Genomic DNA, 13,199 nt, shown 5'->3' on the forward strand with positions numbered 1-13,199 from the left:
TTTGGGATGGAAGAGTTGAACAGGAGAACTTAGTAGGACCTTTCCCATCTGGGCTGCAGGGTATCTTTGTGCAGGTGTCTTTTCCAGTAGACCACTGATGGTGAACCTATGGCACAGGTATCAAAGGTGGCATGCAGAGTGCTCTCTGTGGGCATGTGGCTGCCCTCCTCCCCACCCCACACCCCAAGAGTTCATTACTTGAAAGGCAGGAGGACTTGGGCATCACTACTCCCCTCCCTCTCTCTTGTGTCTGATGAAATTTTTTCACATCACCTTTGCCCAGCAACCCAATGGGAGTGCACAGGGGATAAGATGGGTTGCTCACAGTGGCAGAACTGGAGGGAAGCAGAGGGCTCAGGCCACTCCCCTCCCCCTTTCTACACACACTGAGGACATTCCTTACTTCACCTACCCCTCCATCCAGCAGCCCAATAGGAGTGCTTTCTCCCTCCCCTATGTGGGGTAAGGGTAAGGGCAGGATGTATCCCACACTCATTAAGGGGGTGGGGCATGGCATACTGTCTCTGGTAGGGTCTGGCACTGCACTTGGTCAAGGAGTGGAATGGGAGTGGGGCCTGGCACTCCATCTGTAAAAGTTTCACCATCACTGCAATAGACCCAGTTTCTAGGTTCCAACTATAAGGTATATTCAACTAGGGCTGTCCCCCAGAAATGACTGCGAAACATGGTATCTAAGGTCCAGAAGAGTTTGAGTGGATTCTTTACAATAGGGCAGAATAAAAACCTTGGGAGTGAAGGAGTTGCCTAACTCTGAAAATATCCAAGTGATAGCTAGGATAACTGTCTTTTAGGAAATTAAAGATTCTATTGTACTTGGTCACAGTACCTTGGAAAGAAGAATGAGCACACTCTTTTTGTCTCTGGCACTCTACATTTTCCAAGAAAATATGTGATCAACAGGAAATAATTTGGCATCACTGTTATTGTTATGTAAACACTTGTCCTTTCACTCTTTGACTTAATAAAAATAACATCTGACATTTATATAACTTCAAGCTTTATAAATCACATTTAAAAAAAAGAAAAGAAAACCCTTACCTTAGGAATACAGTGAACCAGGACAATTCTGAGGAACTTATAAGAAAGAGCACTAACCATACCCAGAGAAAGAATTGTGGGAGTAGAAATGGAGAAGAAAAACATATGATTTATCATGTGGTTCAATGGGAATATGATTGGGGTTTTGACATTAAAAGATCACTCTCTTACAAATATGAATAATATGGAAATAAGTTTTGAACAATGATACATGCATAACCCAGTGGAACTGCTTGTCAGCTCCAGAAGCATGTAACCATGGAATAATATTCTAAATAAATACATTTAAAAATAATAATAATAATTAAGTTTAAAATAACAACAATAAAACCCTCATCTTCTAGCTTAGAATCAATATTGTGTATTGGTTCCAAGGCAGAAGAGTAGTAAGGGCTAGGAAATGTGGGTGAAGTGACTTGCCCAGGGTCACACAGCTAGGTAGTGTTTGAGGCCAAATTTGAACCCAGGACCTCTGGTCAGACACCCAGATGGCCCCAACAAATCACATTTTTACAAACCACTCAGTTTAGTTTTCTTTGCACCAAGGCTTTAGTATTTCAAAGTATCATATAAAAATGTGTAATTAACAAAGATTAAGTGAATCAAGGCTATGAGTTATTCCCAGTTCAATAGCCCCCATCCTCCCAAAAGCTTTTCAAGAACAGGAATACATTGGATATTGGGCTTTACTTCTTAACTCCAATGTGAACTCTTCTTAATATAATTGCACAATTTTCAAATAATTACAAATTGTCCCACAAACTACCACTATATTATAAATGGCATCAAAGAGTAATCTCATTTCCTCAGCAACCATATTCTGGAATTTTCACAGAAAAGCCTCTCTGCTGCAGAACACTAAGACTATGGATGACTGGAGGGAATAAAGAGCAGGTCAAAATGCCTGGAGCCATTCTCACCCTCTATTCTTTTTTTTTTCTTTTTAAACCCTTACCGTCCATCTTAGAATCAATACTGAAAAGAAGAGCAGTAAGGGTGAGCAATGGGGGTCAACTGACTTGCCCAGGGTCACACAGCTTGGAAGTCTAAGGCCAGATTTGAACCAAGGACCTCCCATCTCTAGGCCTGGCTCTCAATCCACTGAGCTTCATCAATCTGCATCCTCACCTCTATTCTTAAAATGAGAAGCCTACTTACCTACTTACAGCAGGACATCATGGTTATACTCCAAACCTCTAGAAGGGCATTGGATTCCTTGGGAATTTTCACAGTACATGGAGTTAATTCAATGATTTCCAATTTGCATGATGTAAATAAACTTTTAAAACAGTCCAGAATGCTAAAATTTCAATAGCCAACATTTATATAGGACTTGAAGATATGGGCAAGGGTGGTGCTAAGGTGTGTGAGTACAACCACCAGATGGCCATCTAACTTCATTTGTAACAGCTAGGCAGTTAAGGATTGGGAATATGAATTAAATCTCTTATTTATAATTTTTAGTTCTCAAATGTCACAGTAAATCTGCAATGATGAGCAACTGAGGCACAAAAGTTCTGAGCTTAATCTATTTATCATCAAGGTTAGCAGTTACCAATAATAGAGGTCAATTGGAATGTCAGTAATCAGACCCCTAACATAGTCAGAGCAGTTTTTTATATGGTTTAAGAGTTACATAAGGTGCAAAAGTACCCCCTAAATTAAGATTGTAGTTGGTTCTTAATTATACGATCTGACCTCTTAACAAGAGTGTTCATCCATTATGGCAACCAGACATCCCAAATTTGGCCAACATCCCCTTGGAAGGCCTCATAGCAGCTAACCCCACAGTACCCTCCAGGTCTGGACTTTCTAGGGGACTTTCTAGAGTCCATGGTGTTATGAAGGGGGCACAGAGTTAGTCACCTCTAGAACATTCTCCAAGAACGTCCTATCTACCACTTCCTGTCCCAATGGAGTTCAGTACCAGGAAAACATCTTGTGATAAAGTCAAGTCATCCCTCATTTAGTTTTCTTACTTCCCTTAACTGGCATGCTTGTTTTGCTTGCTTATTGAGAATTAATCATTAGGTCTGCACAACAGTACTCTTTTAAGCTTGACTATAATGGTTACTGTTATGATCAACAAAGCTCTATAAATCAATAATAAGTAATCAATGATCAATTCCACACAACTAAAATTAAATCACTGTATTTCAACTATTAGCAGGGCTGGCAAAATCCTAGGACTTTAAAGAGATTCCTATTATAGTATATCAAAATGGTAGTAGAAACATTATTATTTATGATGTTTTTATGATGATATTTCACATCATTCTTTTAACCTGTAATCCAAAAGAATCTGTATTTAAAAGAAATATACCATTTTGACAATAGGTCAAAGTGATTTAACAAATTTAGACATTTTAATCTCAGAGTTGTTTTGATTTGTGTTTATCTAATCAATAATCATTTAGAGCATTTTATATAGTTATATATAATTTTGATTCCTTCATCCAAAAACTATCTCGTCATATCTTTTGACCATGTATCAGTTAAGGAATAGTTCATATTCTTATATATTTGAAGAAGTTCTCTATATTTTAGATATAAGACTTCTTCTATCTGAGGAACTGTCTATAAATTTCTACCCAACTTATTGCTTTCCTTCTAATCTTAGTTACATTAGTTTTATTTGTATAAAAAGTTTCAATTTAATGTATTCAAAATTATCTGTTTTACATTTTACAATGCTTTCTATCGCTTGTTTATTAATAAGTTCTTTTACCCATAAACCTGATAGGTAATACATTCCCTCTTTTTCTATTTTGCTTATAATATCTCTCAATTTGGGAATGGCTGAACAAGTTATGGCATATGATTATAATGGAATATTATTGTGCTGTAAGCAATAATAAACAAGATGATCACAAAAAACCTGGAAAGAAGTGACTCAAAGTAAAGTGAGAAGAACTAGGACAATATTTGTAAATAGTAACAACAATAATAAAACTGTAAATGACAACTATTATCAGCAACACAAGAACTCACACACACACATATACAATGTATTTAAAACAAATAGCTTTCCTTACAGATGGACAAAGTACAAAACATAGTTAGCAGCTATCCCTTAAGGGGGATGGTTGGAGTGGCCACATAAAATCCATTTTTAATTGTTGAACTAGTTTCATTTAAAATTTAAATTAAATTCAAATTCATTTCAGTTGTTGAAGTAAAAAAATCAATTGTGTATTCTCTTGAAGAGAGAAGAGTTTAACTTCTTATTTCTGCTTAGTTATTTCAAGGATCCATTGAAAAAATAAAGGCATCCCACTCAGGTTCCTCAATCTTGAGGTCTGCAGAATAGAGAGAGTCAATTGTGGCTCTCAGCTCTTCTCCCAAGCTTGCTGCCAGGATCCTCTGCTGCAGTTGCATCCCTGAGACAAGATGGTGAAGGTTGGAGTCAACAGATTTGGCTGTATTGGACGCCTGGTGACCAGGGAAGCATTCAACTCCAGTGGAGTAGATGACCTCAACTACATGGTTTACATGTTCCAATGTGATTCTACCCACAGCAAGTTCAAGGGCACTGTAAAGGCAGAGAATGGAAAGCTGGTGAGCAATGGAAAAGCCATTATACATCTTCCAGGAGCAGGATCCCACCATCATTAAATGGGGAGATGCTGGAGCAGAGTACCTTGTGGAGTCCACTCACATCTTTACTACCATGGAAAAGTCTGGAGCTCATTTGAAGGGTTGAAGCAAGCAGGTTGCTTGTTATCTCTGCCCCTTTTGCTGATGACCCAATGTTCATGATGGAGGTGAACCATGAGAAATATGATCATTCCCTCAAGATTGTCAATAATGCCTCCTGCACTACCAACTGCTTGGCCCCTTTGGCCAAGGTCATTCATGAAAACTTCTGCATTGTGGAAGGACTCATGACCATAGTCCATGCTATTATTGTGACCCAGAAGACAGTAGATGACCCCTCTGGCAAGCTGTGGCATGATGGGTCTGGTGCTGCCCAGAATATAATCCCTGTTTCCACTGGTGCTGCCAAGATTATGGGCAAGATCATACGTGAGCTGAACAAGAAGCTCACAAGCATGGCTTTCCATGACCCTACTCCCAATATATCTAAGGTGGATCTGACTCGCATCTGGAGAAAGGTGCCAAATACAATGATATTAAGAAGGTGGTGAAGCAAGCTGCAGAGGGATCCTTGAAGGGCATCTTGGGCCACACAGAGGACCAGGTTGTATCCTGTGACTTTAACAGTGATACCCACCCTTCTACCTTTAGTGCTGGCACTGACATTGCCCTCAACAACCATTTTGTCGAGCTCATTTATTGTTATGACAATGAGTACAGTTACTACTACTGTGTAGTGTACTTGGCCTCCAAGAAGTATAGTGGAAAGAAAGCCATGGATCTTCATCCCCAGTCAAAAAAGAGTAGTTCTGCCACTGGGGAGCCCACATCCATAATCTATGTCCCTATGCTGGGGATCCCATGTCTCGTTCACATTCCTGCCCTGAGCACCCCTCTAATGGGGGTGGGGGAGTATATTCAGTACAAAAAATAAAAGAGAGTCAATTTGCAAAATAATTTTATTATGATTAAAGGAGTCCACTGCTACTAGAAATGTTGGGAGTCAGATTTGATTAAATCCTGCTAATTATCCAAATACCTTGCAAGTATACAATTCATCATATGAAAACACATACCTGGCAGCTATCCCTTGGCAGAGGGGACATTTTGGAGTGGCCCTAAAATTGTGCTTGGGTCATTAAAAAAGATTATTATCATTTTGCATTTTTCCAGATTACATGTAGATTCCATTTTAATAATCATTTCCTACATTTTTTATCCATGTTCCGTCTTCCTCCTACCCCTCTCCTCTCCTTGAGAGGAGTGGTAATATGATATGGGTTGTACATGTCCTTTTATGGAATACATATTTCCATGTTCATTATGTTGTAAAAGAGGGCGTATTTAATTTATACTAGAGAAAAATTTGTGAAGGAAATAAAGTGAAGATTGGCATGCTTCAATGTGCATTCAGACTCCATAAGTTGATGGAGTATATGATTGCAGATAGCCTTTTTCATCATCGTGAGTCCCTTGGAGTAGTTCTGAATCCTTGCATTATTCATAATAGTTAAGTCATTCACAGTAGATCATTGTGCATTATTTCTGTTAGTGTGTACAACATTTTCCTGGTTCTACTCCCTTCACTTTTCATCACTTCATAGAATTCCTTCCAGGTTTTATTGGGATCATCTTGTTCATCATTTCTTCTGGCGCAATGATATTCCATTACAATCATTTTCCACAACTTGTTCAGCCATTTCCCAGCTTACAGATGTCTTTTTAGTTCTTTGCCACCACAAAAAGGGTTATCATAAATATTTTGGACAAGTAGCTCCTTTTCCCCTATCTTTGATCTCTCTAGTAGTGGTATTGCTGAATATGCACAGTTTTATGGCCCTTTCTGTTCTGGGAGAGCTTGATATTATCTGGTTCAAGAGGGTACACTCTTAAAGAATTACCAGGCTTCGATGAATCTTTAAAAATAGTCTAGGAATTTATTGAGTGAATGGCTGGGAGGCAGGTGCAGGTGAAGTCTGCCTTCCTGAAGAGAAGGGGTCCAGGATTTTTATACCTTAAAGGAACAGAGACTGCGTGACCAGGAACAGAAGGTAGGGAGGGGGACAAACAAGGGGGATTAGGTGACATTCCTGTGGGAGGTGCCTTGGTGTCTGGGATAGGAGCATAGGTATACATTGTCTATGACATATTAAGCCTTGATCATAAAAGAGGGCGAGTTGCATATCTCAGAGAATCTAGTGATGTTTGAGATGCAAAGAGAAGGTGAGCTAAAAACTCTTATGAGAACACTAGGAGAAATGTATATCTCAGAAAATCCTTTGATCGAGCAGTTTGTCCCTTTAATTGCACCAGGGCCAGCTTTCTGTAGCCAGCACTCCAGGGGGTCCAGGATTGGGAAATTCCTCAAATATGCTTTTGATCTGGGATTCCTCTAGAGACTTGGGGTGTCCAGGGGACCCTGTACCCCTGTACCATCTGGGCACGGTTCCAAATTGCTTTCTAGAATGGCTGTGTGAGTTTACAGCTCCAATTTTCCCTTCATCCTCTCCAAAATTTATCACTTTCCATTTTTTTTGTTTTAACCAGTCTGATAGGTGTGAGGTGGTACGTCAGAGATGTTTTAATTAGCATTCCTCTACTCTATAGTGATTTGGAGCCCAAAGACCTTTTAACAAATGCTCCATCAAAAAGCAAGGGACTCAACCAAAAAGGGACAGGAGTTCAGAGAATTCAAGAGTTCCCTTACCCAAACTGAGCTGCGGAATTGAATACAGACAGGCACACAAGGGGTCTCTGCTGGTACTGAACACCTGAAGTCAAAAGCAGTGGCCAGCCTGGGCAATCAGGCAGGAACTTTGAATCTCACTGGGGCTTCCAATTATGTCAATCTGAAATAACGAGGACTACCAGAGTAGTAACAGAAAAGGGTCTTTAATTATAGCAAGGGAATTGCACTTCAGGGTAATCACACAGCACCGCACAGAGTGGAGGAATTCCAGAAGAGGTGCAGAAGGGGCAGAATTGAAATATTCTTCAACAAGGAGGAGTGCTTAGGAGGGGCAGCAACAAGGAGGAGCAATAACAGGGAGAAGTCAGATCAAAGGGCTTCAGGGGCAGTAAGTTTTTGAAGATCTCTCAAGTCCTGCTCCAAACATGATGTCAGTGAAGTCAAGGCAGTCCCTTCTGACAACTACATTTAATAGGGTTCCTATAGACAGAAACACATGGCCTAAAATTCTATTAGAAAACACAATCCAGGGGGCAGCTGGGTAGCTCAGTGGATTGAGAGCCAGGCCTAGAGATGGGAGGTCCTAGGTTCAAATCTGGCCTCAGAAACTTCCTAGCTGTGTGACCCTGGGCAAGTCACTTAACCCCCATTGCCTAGCCCTTACCACTCTTCTGCCTTGGAACCAATACACAGTATTGATTCCAAGACAGAAGGTAAGGATTTTAAAAAAAAGAAAAGAAAAGAAAACACAATCTGTGAAGAATGGAAAGTTTTCAAGGATGAAATGATGAAGACATAAACAGAAGGGAAGAAAAGGAGTTGCAAAACAGGGTGATATGGATACATAGGTAATTCACCAACCAACTTGGATTCATTAAAGCCATATTCAGAGGTCAGAAGCAAGGAGAGGAAATTCCTAGAGAGACAAGACAAAGCTATAGGAAAGTATGACATGGTCCTGTAAAAATTATTTGTATAATTCTAAGTCCAAAGACAGGTGAAGTTGGAGATGAAATTCAAAGGGCAAAACACTAATTTTAACCCCTATTGGGGAAAAAAGATAAAAGAAAGGAATAAAACAAAAGAAGAGAATAAAACCATTGATTTGGGTGGAAAGGACAACAAGAAGTGGCAACAGAAATTGTAATTGCTTAATTCTTACCTTATGGAGAGACCAACTTGTACAGCAATATTATGAATTTAAGAACTCTAATCAAAAGCAGTGGTGGTGGTGTTGAGTTATTTCAGTCCTATTTGACTCTGTGATTTCATTTGGAGTTTTAATGGCAAAGATACTGGAGTTGTGTGGCACTTTTTTTTCCAGTTCATTTTAGAAGTAAGGAAAGTGAGGCAAACGGGGTTAAGTGACTTGCCCAGAGTCACACAGCTGGTAAATATCTGAGGTCAGATTTTAACCCAGGAAAAGTCTTCCTGACTCCAGACTGAGAGTTCTATCGACTATGCCACCTAGCTGCCCCTTAACATTGCTACATTCATAGTGAGAATCCATGCTGAAAATCTTAACATAATGCATTATAGTTTTAGAAAAATCCACTACATGGCTCAAATTTTCTATATTCTATGCTAAGCTATCTTTCCATCTTTTAACTCAAGAAGTCTGGAATTGTGTTTCTGAATAAAATTCCTAATTCTTTAAAAGTTTTTAAAAATCATCATATTATTGTTATTGTATGTATTTTTCTCCTGATTCTTGTCAACATGCTCGTTATCTGTTCAAGTCTTCTGAGGTTTCTCTGAAACCTTCATCATTTCTTACAGCACAATAATATTCTGTTACATGTATATATCCTAACTTATTCAGCCATTCTCCAACTTATGAACACCCAGTCAGATTTCAATTTCTTTGTCACCTCAAAAAGAGCTGTAAACATTTTTGTATATCCTTAGAATTTGTTTTGCTTAGGACTAATTTTCTCCCTTAAAATTATCCTTCCTCTAATTCCTCCTCACTTCTCTTTCTGTCTCTTTTTCTCTTGAATAAAATGCATTTCTATTCCTATGTGTGTCTGTTCTTCCTTCCTTTAATCAGTTCAAAAGAGAATGAGATCTGTCAGATTCTCTACTCCCCAACACCTTATATATGTCTACTTACACACTCTGATAATGTGAGGTAATCCTGCTTTCTCTTCCTTCTTTAATTCATGCCTTTTCTCACTTTCAATTCTTCTTTTAAGAGTATTAGAATGTAAGAGAAACATTCTCAGGGATATTTAATTGGATTCCTGCTGGGGCTCCTAATGATGAAAGGGCTCAGAAGGAGTAAGTATATTATTTCTGTATATTTGAATATAAGCAATTTATCTGTTTATTTCCTTCTCCTTATTTATGTTTATGTGATTGGTTTTTGTATGTTTACAAGGTATGATTGTTTATTGTGTGTTAGCTATTTATTATATGTTTACATATTGTATGTTTATAGTGTATGGTTATTTATTGTAGGTTTCTTTTAACTTCTATATTTGAATTTCAAAGTTTCTACCCAGCTCTAATATTTTCATCATCAGTTCTTTGAAAGTCCTTTATTTCATTAAAAATCTATTTGTTCCCTGTAAAATTTTACTCAATTTCCTAAGTATTTCTTAGCTACAAGTCTATGCGCTTTGCCTTCTAGAATATCATGTGCCAAATTCTTTGCTCCTTTATAATGATGTCTGTTCAATCACAAGTTGTCCTGATTATGGCTCTGAATTTGGGTTATCATATTCCTGGGAATTTTCATTTGGGAGTTTCTCTAAGGAAGTTACCAAATATATTCTTTCTATTTTCAAGTTGTCATCTAGTTCTAAGACATCTGGAAGCTTTCTTTTAAGATTTCTCAAAATAGGATGTCTAGGCCCCTTTTTGATCATTTCAGATAATTTGGTTCTTAATGATTCTTAATTTTTTTCTCTTTAATCTGTTTTCCAAGTTGATTATTTTTCTATGTTATACCTTAAGTTTTCTTCTTTTTTTCTAGTCTTTTGACTTTGCTGTAGTATTTCTTAGTGTCTCATGAAATGACTGGCTTATATTGGGTCCATTTTAACCTTTAGAGATTTTTTTGCTTGGGCAAAGTTTGGTACTTCTTGGGCCAACATGGTAATTCCTTTTCTTTATAGTGCTCATTTCTTTCTCTTTTTTACCATTTAGACTGATTTCCATTTTAAAACAACATTTTAATTCTCTCCTTAACTCTTGCCTCCTCTGTTCCAGGAATTGTAGTTGAATTTGTGCCTCAACTGTTTCTTTAAAGATTTCTTTGTAGATGTTTTGGAGTCCTTCTCTTTTATGGGTTTGTGGTTTACATGTCCATTACATGTTACCATAATAGCTTTATATGGTGGGATTCTTTCATCATTTGTTCATTCTTGTGTCCACTTTCTAACTTCAGACTTGATGTGAGAAGGCTAGGCTTTGTTCATTTTTAGTGGGAAAATCAGGACTTTTCCCCAGATAAACTTGATTTGAATATTTTCCCCACTTAATTGTTTCTCTTTTAATTTTAGTTGTATTGGTTTTATATATGTCAAACCTTTTAACTTTTATATGATCAAAACTGTACATTTTATCTTCTGTGATTCTCTGTGTACCTTGTTTGGTCATGAATTCTTTCTCATACATAGATCCCAAAAGTAATTTCTTCCTTATCATCTAATTTACGTCACTCTCTATGTCTAAGTGACGTACTCGCTTGAATTTTATCTTTCTTTATAGTGAAAGATAAACATCCATGACTAGTCTCTTTCCAGACTACTTTCCACTTTTCCAAGGAATTTCTCAGTGAGTTCTTATGCCAATATCTGAGACCTTTGGTTTGACACTACGTTACTATTCTTATTTACTTCTTTCATCTCCTTTGTAAGACAAGGTCTAAAGCTTTTAACAACCTCCCTCAACATATATATTTATTCATGCAGATATTATCTTCCCTTTCTGAAAGAGAATTCTTTATTGTCTATCCTGAGTTAACACCAACTTAAGTACCTCACTAGATTGTTATGACAGCATTAACTCTCCTTTGTCTACCTTTTGATTGAATCAACACAAGCTTAAACTAGGAGGAGGAGCTTGCAAACCACTTAGTGAATTCACACCCTCAGAAACCCAATCAGCCAGGATAAGGATTCCCCTCTCCAGAAGATGAGATTTGGAAAATTCACACCCTTAGATGAGAACTAAACCTTCAGAAGATGAGAACTTAAGTGTCAGAAGTTGAGAAGTTGATCCCACAGACACTGCCCCCTGGGCAGTGCTAGACAATTTGGAAACTGTGATTGGCCCCTGTGAAGAGGGGCAGGGACAAGAAGTCACCATAAAAGCCATGAAATCCTTTGGCTTGAGGGAAGTTGTCTTTGAGAAGATAATCTGAAGAGATTGTCTTCTGGAGATAGTCTTTTGACTGGGGGGAGTCTTCAAGGGAACTTTGCTGGAGACTGCAACTTGGATCATGGGCTTGGAGCTCAACTTCAACTTAGACTCTGACTCCTGGACTACATCATTGGGTGAGTGAAAAGCCGACTCCTTTCCTTGTTCTTGAAGGAGGCCATGTGATTACTCACCACTAGCCTTACTGGTTGAGAACTAATTAATCTCTGCCTGGATTAAGCAGACCTGGAGTAAACATTTAGGATGATAGGATAGATAATCTCTCCATCCCCCTCACATTTCTCTTCTTTATTGTTTCTTCTCTATTTATAAATACTTGTAAATAAATTTCTGACTTGAGATATAATAAATACTGGCGACCACATAATTTTATAAAATTATTGTCCAACCATTAATTTTCACCTTTACACCTCCAAAGAATGAACTTTTCTTGAGGTCAAGAAGAGTTTTACTTTGGCTTTTATATCACCATCACCCATCATGCACAATGCCTAATATAGCTTGTTTGATGATTTTTAGATGTATTTTAAATAGCAATGGATAAGATGGCCAAGAATTGATGTTCTACAGGTGACATGGTCAGTTAGGAAGCTAGTGATAAAAGTCTGAACCAGAAAAGTCTTTTTTTTAATTATTAAAGAAGAGAAGACAAACTGAAATGTATAGACTGAGAGAACAGATTTACTATTACTATTCTTGGAAGAAAGTTAATGTAAAATATGTTACTAAAACAATACTAGGAAAGTCATGTGATGGATGTAACTCTGAGGATGTTACTTTGTATGTACACTTTAGAACTTTAGTTGAAGCTTAATATGGTTCAATGTCCCAGGAACACTATAGAACAATTTTTTGTTGATGAGTTATGTGATAACATTAGTGGTTATTTATCTTTGGGAAATTTTTCATGGATTTTGATGACCTTGAGTTTTATTTTTTTTTAACAAGAGGTTTGATTTAAATACTTTAAAAAGTGTCTTCTAACTCTTCAGTCTAGGAGTTTATGAACCTCAAGCTATTCCTTGAATTCCTTCATTTTATTAAGATTGATTTTTAAAAAATATTTGGCTGTGTGACTCATAGACTGTAATAGCTTCTGAAGAGTTCTAGTTAAAAGTCATCCAGAGGATAATGAGTTAGAAGTAGAATAGGAATGATGTGCAAATAGATTGAGACATAATATCAATGAAAATTTTCATAAGAGTCTGCATAAAGGATGGCAAAATGGGAAATAAGAAAAACTGAGGAACAACCCATGAGCTTTATTTGGCATCCATACAATGTCCAAAAAAGTAGAGAAGGTCCCCAGCACATGGGGGTGAAAGAAAACCTAGGATTTATGGAAGAACTTGGACAAATGAGAGGAATGACCACTTATACAAAAATAATCTTGAACTGGGCATCAGCATGGCAAAGGCTCTTTTATTTCATCCTGGAAAGAATGGCTATTCTCAAGCTAGTGTTACAG

At 37.7% G+C, this 13,199-nt stretch overlaps 1 pseudogene; it reads left to right on the forward strand.

Annotated features, from left to right (window-relative positions):
- The first annotated feature begins 4,449 nt into the window (after positions 1-4,449).
- On the forward strand, positions 4,450-5,608 carry LOC100032461 (glyceraldehyde-3-phosphate dehydrogenase-like; annotated as a pseudogene).
- Positions 5,609-13,199: the final 7,591 nt, after the last annotated feature.

This window comes from Monodelphis domestica, chromosome 4 (genome assembly GCF_027887165.1).
Source record: "Monodelphis domestica isolate mMonDom1 chromosome 4, mMonDom1.pri, whole genome shotgun sequence".
Lineage (NCBI taxonomy): Eukaryota > Metazoa > Chordata > Mammalia > Didelphimorphia > Didelphidae > Monodelphis > Monodelphis domestica.